Source organism: Osmia bicornis, unplaced genomic scaffold (genome assembly GCF_907164935.1).
Source record: "Osmia bicornis bicornis unplaced genomic scaffold, iOsmBic2.1, whole genome shotgun sequence".
Lineage (NCBI taxonomy): Eukaryota > Metazoa > Arthropoda > Insecta > Hymenoptera > Megachilidae > Osmia > Osmia bicornis.
The window spans coordinates 20,704-30,122 of record NW_025791455.1 but is presented as its reverse complement, the minus strand read 5'-3'; the positions used below and the strand labels follow the sequence as shown (position 1 = coordinate 30,122).

Genomic DNA, 9,419 nt, shown 5'->3' with positions numbered 1-9,419 from the left:
CCGTTACACTTGGTGGCTGTAGTTCGTATAGTACAGTGGTGTTCTTTTTAGAGTGCTTCCACTTGCTTCCAACGGTTTTTTAGATTTTCGTTAGTGCGCATGCGCGTGTTCATGAACCTAGTTGATTTTTGCATCGATTTTCACGTTTGATCTATAATGTTGATTGGTAGATAGGCCCTCTTTAGCCTATCTTTATGAACGATGCGCTTTTTATTGGGTCCTATTGCCAATTCTATGTTATTTGGTTCTATGTTTCGAAGTATAGTGTATGGTCCAGTGTATTCTTTTTCAAATTTGTTTCTTCTAGGCGGGTTTAATAGCATAACTTTTCCACCTGTTTCGTAATTTATTGGTCGAATTTTTCTGTCATAATAGTGTTTTTGTCTGTGTTTCTCTTTTTCCAAATTCGATTTTGCTATTTCGCGTAAATTGTACAGTGTTTGAATTAGTTTTTCAATATAGTCGGGGTATGTTTTTAAACTATCAATCGGTTTGATACTTGATGGTTGTCGAGCTTTCTTTCCGAAAATTAATTCATGTGGTGTAAATTTCGTTCCTTCGTGGATGCTGGTGTTATAGGAGAACATTGCTTGTGGTAACCATTCATCCCAATGTTTTTCCTTTGAAATATAATGTTTTAAATATTCTATTAAAACATGATGACTTCTTTCTAGTGATCCATTTGATTGAGGATGGAATGAAGATGTCCTGTATGTTTTAATTTGGAATGCTTTGGCTAATTTTTTCATTAATGAACTAGTAAAACATGTACCCTGGTCTGTAAGTATGGCTTTTGGACTGCCAAATTTGCATATAAAGTTTTCTGTAAAAGCTTTTGCTACTTCTTCAGATGTGGTTGATATTAAAGGTATTGCAGCTGAATATTTGGTTAAATTATCCTGGATGGTGAGTATATAACTATTTCCTGATGTAGTAATTGGTAGTGGTCCTAATATGTCTAAAGATACTTTGTCAAATGCATCAATAGGGGTGTCAGTGATGACCATAGGTTCTTTGTTTTTCATCCTTACTAATTTTACTTTTTGACAACTGATGCAGGTTCTAATATAATCAGTGATTTCTTTTTTCATGTTCTTCCAATAATAATTATTTCTTATTCTATGGTAAGTCTTTTTTATTCCTTTATGTCCTCCTACTGGGCTTTCATGGTTTTCTTTAATGATCTGTATTCTTTCTTCTTTAGGTGGTGTGATAGTGGTTCCTTTACATAATGTGATGGAAATGTTTGATTCTGCAAAAATTACTTGTAGGAGTTTATGTAATCCTTTTAATTCAGGTATAGAGCATTCTTGAATTTGTCTTTTATGGAATTCTTGATAAAGTATTTTTAGTGTTTTAGGTAGGTCTTCTCTTGAAAGTGTTACTAGGCCAAATATTTCTTTATTCTTCTTTTTTAAATGTATGATAATTTTTTTCTGTTGAGGTATGTGTATTTTTATTTTTTCTTTTTGTAAAAATTCTCTTGATTGATTGTCTATTGGTTTTCCCTCTTCATTTAGGAATACAATTACAATCCCTTTCTTCATCCAGAGGTGGTCAGTTGTCTCTACTATTTTTGATGTGACTGGTAGGTTGCTGATTACTCTTGGTTGTGTTATTTTATGTGTGGTAAGTTGGTCTTCTTCTTTAATAATTTTAATGGGAGTTATAGGTGCTGTAGATGTACTCCCTGAATCATTTTTTTCTTCTTTTTTCAGCTCTGAAAATTCTTCTCTGGTTCCTAAAGATGCTCTTTTTGTTCCTGAAGATGCCTTTTTTATTTCTGATGATGATTTTTTTGTTTCTGAGGATGCTTTTTTAGTTTCTGAAGATGAATCTATTTTGGGTGGTTCTCTATATATATGTTTGGGTAGAGTTATTCCTTCTTCAAAATCTTCAATTTCATCACCAATTATTATTGGTTCATGTCTCCTTTTAAGTGGTTTAGGAGGTTCAGAAATTAGTTGTTTTTTAGGTAATTGGTGAATTTCTACTGTGATTTTTTTCTCGTTCGGTCTTCTCTTTTTATATTGTTTGTTTGCAGAGCTTGATGTTTCTTTTTTTCTTTTCCTGTGTTGTTGATCTTGGAATTCATCAGTATCGCAATATTCTGATTCACTGGAGGTAATATCTTCTTTTGGACGTTTTTGATGTTGACTGCTGCTTGTTTTATGTGGTCTTTTGTGGTGTTGTGTAATTTTTCCCTTTTTTATTTCTCTCTCAGAATCAGATGAAGTATCTCGCTGGCGTGTAGAATATTGGTGTGTTGTTTTCCTTCTTACAATACTTCTTTCGGATTCGGAGGAAGTATCTCTTTGTCGTGTGGCGTGTTGATACGATTGTTTTTTCTTTTTTGTCTGTCTGTTTTGTTCTGAAGATGTGTCTCGGCGTCTTGTTGGATATTGATGCGTTTCTTTTTTCTTTTTGACTTCTCTGGAGCTTGATGATGTTGTTGGTCTCGGTCTTGTAGGGTGTTGATGCGTTTCCTTTTTTTTCTTGTGTTCCCTAGAATCGGATGTCGTCGATGGTCTAGGACGTGTAGGGTATTGGTGGGTTTCCTTTTTCTTTTTGTACTCCCTAGAATCGGATGTCGTCGATGGTCTAGGACGTGTTGGGTATTGATGCCATTGTTTTTTCTTCTTAATTTCTCTTGATTCGGTAGTTGAAGTAGTTGCTCTAGGTCTCGTAGCATACTGGTGCCATTGTTTCTTCTTTTTTACTTCTTTTGAATCTGTGGTAGAGTGTTTCCGTTTTGCTTGAATTGGTAGTGTTACAATAGGATTTCGGGATAATGCGTCGGCGTTTATGTTTTGTTTTCCTGGTTTATATTTAATTTCGTAATCGTATTCGCTTAGTTTTAGTTTCCAACGCATTAATCTTGATGCGGGATCTGTTAAATTATGCAGCCACGTTAATGGTTTGTGGTCAGTTATTAAATAAAATTTTCTTCCATAAATATAGGGCCTAAAATGAGTTACGGCGTATATGACTGCTAGTAATTCTCTTTCTGTAGCAGAGTATTGGGTTTCTGCCTTGTTTAATACTCTTGAAGTATATGATACCGGTTGATCTTTTCCGATTTCGCCTTGGCTTAGTACTGCTCCAACGGCGATTCCAGATGCGTCTGTAGTGATGTTGAATGGTTTTGTAAAATCTGGATACTGAAGAATTGGTTCCTCGCATAGTTTATCTCTGAGGATGATGAAGGCTTGTTGTTGCTGTTGCGTCCATTCGAATTTTTGTTCTTTCTTTGTTAAATCGGATAAAGGTTTAGTTATTTTTGAAAAGTTTTTTATAAATCTTCTGTAATATCCGCATAAACCAAGGAATTGCCTAATATTTTTAACTGTTTTGGGAACTGGAAACTCTTTGACCGCTTCTATTTTCTTCGGGTCAGGCTTCACTCCATCTTCTGTGATAATGTGTCCCAAATAGGCTACTTCCTTTTTCAGCAGCTCGCATTTTTCCGGCTGGAGATACAGGTTTGCTTCTCTCAGTCTTGCCATAAGTCTATTAAATTTTGTTTCGTGTTCTTCTATTGAGCTAGCATAGACTACTATGTCGTCAATGTACACGAATGCTTCAACCCCTTGTAGTCCATCCAGAACGTTGTTCATAAGCCTTTGGAATGAACCTGCAGCATTCTTTAAACCAAATGGCATTCTCTTAAATTGGAAGTGTCCAAATGGTGTCGAAAATGCTGTTTTGTGTTTATCGTCTGGATGCATGGGTATTTGATGGAAGCTAGACTTTAAGTCGAATATTGAGAAATATTTTGCGCTTCCCAATTGATCTAAAATATCGACTATATTTGGCAATGGATATGCGTCGCTAATGGTTTTTTCGTTTAATTTTCTGAAATCGATAACTAATCTCCATGATTTATTTCCTTGTGTATCTTCTTTTTTTGGTACTATCCAAATTGGAGAATTGTAAGGTGATGATGAATGTTCGATGATATCTTTCTCTAATAATTCATTTACTTGTCGATTTACTTCTTCCTTTAGTGCTTGTGGATATCTGTATTGCTTTATATTAACTGGAGCTTCGTCGGTTGTAATTATTCGATGAAAAATTTTGTTTGTAGCTCCAAGTTCATCTTCGTTTAAATAGAATCGATCAGCGTTGTTTGAAATTAAATTTTTTATGCTTGATTTTTCTTCTTTATTTAGATGTTCTAGGCGAAGTGATGTAAATAGTGTGGTTATGCGTTTAGTAGAGTCTGATAGTGCTTCTTCTTCTTCTTCTATTTTAATTTCTTCGTATGGTTCCAATTGTACGGTAGGCATTTCAATTTTTATTTCTTCAGAAGAGACATTTGTTGCATGAAGGAAGGCTATTCCAGTTCTGTTTGTTACGACTGCGTTTCCCATGTATAATTGTGGGTGTATATCAATTTTTGGTATAAAGCCTGTTGTTTCTTCTGTATTTTCTATTTTGATAGGTATTGTTGTCCTAGTTCTTGATGGTATGGTGATTAAAGGTTCTTGGAATGGTATAATATAATTGTTGACTATGAGCATAGATTTGGCATAGTCAATGTTCGCTCCGCTATTCTTGAAGAATTCTGTTCCTAGTATTCCATCGTGCGCTATTGGAAGGTCCTCCACGACGTGGAATATGGACTCTGTATCCAGCGCTTTTACTTCGATGTAGCCTAGGGTTGAAAGATATCCTTCGGTTATTCCATTTAATTCGAAGATAATATTTGTATTAATTATCGCTTTATTTGATATAATATGTTTTTTTATAATATTTATATCTGATCCAGTATCGATCATTAGTGATGCTACTTCTTGATGAAAATTTTCACTTATGAGTTTGATGCTTGGAGGTTTTTCTGCGTAATTTGCTTTTAAACACAGGTTTGTTTCTTTACGTACCTGTGGTTCTTGAGTTGTAGTTTGTTGTTGTGGTTGATTTTTTCTTGATATGCTTTTTTCCTGCATTGTTCAATAGTATGGCCAATGTTTTGGCAATAAGCGCATATTGGAGGTTGTTGTCTTCTCCAGTTTGCGGTGCCTTGGTACCAGTTATTAGGAGGTTGATTTCCCGGGGTTTGATTTGTCGGATTTGCCAAAGGTTGGTTTGCCGGATGTTGAAAAGCCGGTGGTTGTCCCGTTCCTTGGCGTTGATATGAAGGATTACGACCCATATTTTGAAGCTGGTTTACCGGGGTTTGGTTTTGTGGAACCCGGTTTGGTTGCATCCATTGATTTCTTGGCTGATTGTAATTATTGTAGTTGTTGTAGTTGCTGTTGAAGTTGTTGTTATTATTGTTGTTGAAGTTGTTATTGTTGAACCAGCAATTTTGAATCGTATGTCCCGGGCGCTGGCAATATTTTGGCTGCCACTGGATTGATGATACCTGCTGCCTTTGGAATGAACGGCTACTGCAGGTATTGGTGCTGTGGCCGTATCCAAAACAATTGCTGCATTGAACGGCCTGGGTATATCCCTCAGTTATCTTCGTTCTCATCATGTTTTCCTTGTATTCCGCTTCGCCTTTGTGACCGCAAATTCGGCACTCCTGGAGGTCTACACGCTATAATTCGCGCGTTAATTGATCCCGGTTCGCAAGGTACCTTTATTCGCGAATCGGTTACACACGCGTTACGCGCTCCTCGCCAACACGCACACGCATCCGTTACGGGTATCGGAGCCGGCACAACGGCAACAGTACGATCGTCTGCAAATATATTATTGCAGCCGTGCCAGGGTAAAGGGCCTGTGATTCCTTTACGCGCGTTTATACTTAAAAAACTGACGAACTACCGTACTAAGTCGGTGTGTCAGTCCGACAAATGGACGCATTTACGCGATCTCGAGTGGGCCGACCCACTCTCTAACAATGATGCTCCCATCGAACTTATTATCGGGGCAGATTATTACGGCGCGATTCTACTCGAAGGGCTTCGTAAAGGCTCTCGAACCGAACCGGTCGCGCAAAATACGATTTTTGGATGGGTGTTGACTGGTCCCATTCCGTCTACTGATTCCCAAACAGTGCAAGTGCATGTGCACTACGGCGACGTTGACGCCGAAATTAACGACACTTTAAAAAAGTTTTGGGAGGTAGAAGCGCCTCCGCTCGTTACTTTTCTCTCCGAAGCAGATAAAAAATGCGAGGAGCATTTTCGCAGCACTCACTCGCGTCAACCAGATGGTAGATACACGGCGAGATTGCCCTTCAAATCAGAACCGCCCATTGATATCGGGTCTTCTAGAAACTTCGCGGTCGCTTATTTTTACAAATTAGAGAAACGACTTGCCCGTGATCCGGAACAAGCCTCTGCGTACCACGCGTTTCTCGAAGAGTATTTGAAGTTAGGACACATGCGGGAGGTCAGTGAATCAGAAACGACTTCCAAGCAAACCGTGTATCTGTCACATCATCCGGTCATTCGGCAAGAGAGTAGCACGACGCGCTTGAGAGTGGTTTTCAACGCCTCGATGCCTACGTCAAACGGGTCTACATTAAATGATCATTTACTGGTCGGGCCTAAATTGCAAGCCGATATTACGGCAATTATTTTGCGCTGGCGTACGCATCGGTTTGTTTTCGCGGCCGATATCGCGAAAATGTTTCGTCAGATTTGGATCGATGCTCGGGACACCGCGTATCAAAGGATCGTCTGGCGACCGAACTCAGATGAAGCGCTCAAAACTTACGAGTTACTTACCGTCACTTATGGTACGGCGCCAGCTCCCTTTCTCGCTAATCGCGTAATTAAGCAGCTCGCTTTGGACGAAGGAACTAATTTCCCGTTGGCTGTCCCAATCTTAAATGACTGCATTTACGTGGACGATGCACTTTTCGGGGCGGATGATCGCGTACTGGCGCTCCAATTACGTCAGCAGGTGACGGAACTGCTGCAAAACGGGGGTTTCCATTTAAGAAAATGGGCAAGTAATTGTCCACAACTATTAACAGGCATTCCTGATGATGAACACGAGCTGGCCGCTAGCCGCTCATTTCAAGATTCTGAAGGGTTAAAAATGCTTGGCCTTCTTTGGCAACCTAACACGGACGAATTCCGGTTTAAATTAAAAATCGATCTCGCGAAAACGGCTAATCCGACTAAGCGAGTCATTCTATCTACCGTAGTGAAAATTTTCGATCCATTGGGTTGGATCGCTCCAGTTGTAATCGTAGCCAAGATTTTTATTCAAAAGCTATGGGTGGCCAAGCTTGATTGGGACGACCCGTTACCACTGGAGTTGACCAAACAATGGCGCGAATATGCAACGGAATTTAACGCATTACCGAACGTTTTCATACCGCGATGGGTCGGGAGCGGTAATGATTCCCTGCATTACGAAATTCACGGCTTTGCAGATGCCTCTCAAGACGCGTATGCAGCCGTAATTTATTTACGCGTAACCAACGTCGCGAATGAGTCCACGGTACATATATTGCTTTCTAAGACTAAAGTAGCTCCATTGAAGCCACTCACAATTCCGCGTCTCGAGCTATGCGCCTGCCTAATAATGACGCGTTTGATCGAACACGTGCAAATTACATTAAAACTTAATAATTGCACGGTGTACTGCTGGACCGATTCCACAGTATCACTCGCGTGGATAAATAAGCAACCGAGCGAACTAAAAACATTTACTGCGCATCGGGTCGCAGAAATTCAAAATCGCGTGCCTAACGCTATTTGGCGACACGTACCTTCGGGTCATAATCCCGCTGACTGCGCCTCTCGTGGTCTATCGGTATCACAGCTGCTTCAACATACCCTTTGGTGGCACGGCCCTTCCTGGCTTATACAAGCTCCTAATGAGTGGCCAGAAAGTAAGCCTACGGTCCCGAAGGAAGCTGAAGCAGAAGTTAAAATTAATATCAGCATGTTACACGTTCAATCGGAGACGGAATGGGATCTGCCAATGCGCACATCTTCATGGCGAAAACTTTTACGCATCACCGCGTACGTTTTCCGATTTACCTCGCGAAATAAAGGGAATCGCTATTCAGACACGGTTATTACCGCGGCTGAGATCCTCGCGGCGCGTAAATTCTGGATCACGTACGTCCAGACTCGGCATTATCGACGGGAAATAGCGGCTATGCTTAAGGGCGAATCCCTGTTAAAAGCTAGCCCGTTACTTCGGCTTAATCCGTTTCTTGGCGAAGATGGTACTGTCCGTGTTGGCGGGCGGTTGCGCAACTCAGAACTTCCGCAACGCTTTCCGATAATATTACCGGTGCATCGAATCACCGAACTCATAATCGCTGATTGTCACGAGAACACGTTACATGGGGGCACGCAGTTAATGTTAAATGTTTTACGGCAAACGTTTTGGATCGTCAACGCGCGACGGCTAGTTAAAGGCCACATTCACAAATGCGTCACGTGCGTGCGTTGGCGGGCGGTCACCGCAAGTCAACAAATGAGCGACTTACCTGCGGTGAGAGTCACTCCATCTCGAGCGTTCGTCCATTGCGGCCTGGATTACGCAGGACCGTTCTCTGCTCTCGCGTATCGTGGACGTGGGCAAAGGGCGCAAAAGGTTTACATCGCTCTTTTTGTTTGTTTGGCGACTCGCGCTATCCACCTCGAATTGGTGCGCGACTACTCCACTTCAGCGTTTCTAGCAGCATTTGAACGCTTCACGTCTCGCCGCGGATTGCCTACGAATTTATATAGCGATAATGGGACTAATTTCCAAGGCGCTAATAAAGAATTAATGAACGCATTTAAACAAGTAACGGCAGACACTCACCTTCGTTCGCGTTTAGCTGCCGATTATATCACGTGGCACTTTATTCCGCCGGCAGCTCCTCATTTTGGAGGAATCTGGGAGGCAGGGGTCAAAAGCGTTAAGACCCATCTGCGACGCATGCTCGGCGATCGTACGCCTACTTGCGAGGAACTAACTACGCTCCTCTGCCGCATCGAGGCATGTTTAAATTCACGCCCTTTGGCTCCTTTAAACGATGACCTCGAGTCATGTGAGGCCCTCACTCCAGGTCACTTTCTCGTGGGCGCAGCATTAAAATCTGTTCCGGTGCCATCAGTACTGGAAATTAACGAGAATCGTTTATCAAGATGGCAACTCGTTCAACAGCTCACGGAAAAGTTCTGGAAAGCATGGGCTAACGATTACTTACACACATTACAGGCGCGATCGAAGTGGTGTAGTCGCGTCCCCAACCTCAAAATCGGGGACTTAGTTCTACTCAAGAGCTCGACGCTTCCCCCGTCTAAATGGGAACTAGGTCGGGTGACCGAATGTCATCCTGGTAAAGACGGCCTCATTCGTGTAGTCACCGTAAAGACTGCACATTCGCAATATGTACGTCCGATCGCTAGGTTATGTAAGTTACCGATTAGCCATTAAGATTTATTAATTTACTTATAATATATTATTTTTCTATTTTCTATTTTCTACGTTAATTATATAGATATTAT

The 9,419-nt window shown here is 40.9% G+C and overlaps 1 long non-coding RNA gene across 1 annotated transcript; it reads right to left on the bottom strand.

The window, feature by feature from the left end:
• Positions 1 to 7,717: 7,717 nt before the first annotated feature.
• Positions 7,718 to 9,202, bottom strand: LOC123989179. Its single transcript, XR_006830471.1, has 4 exons — positions 9,119 to 9,202; positions 8,731 to 9,027; positions 8,411 to 8,638; positions 7,718 to 7,825 (listed from the first exon to the last, which is right to left on the bottom strand). It is a non-coding gene; the product is annotated as an uncharacterized LOC123989179 (long non-coding RNA).
• Between the last annotated feature and the right edge of the window lie 217 nt (positions 9,203 to 9,419).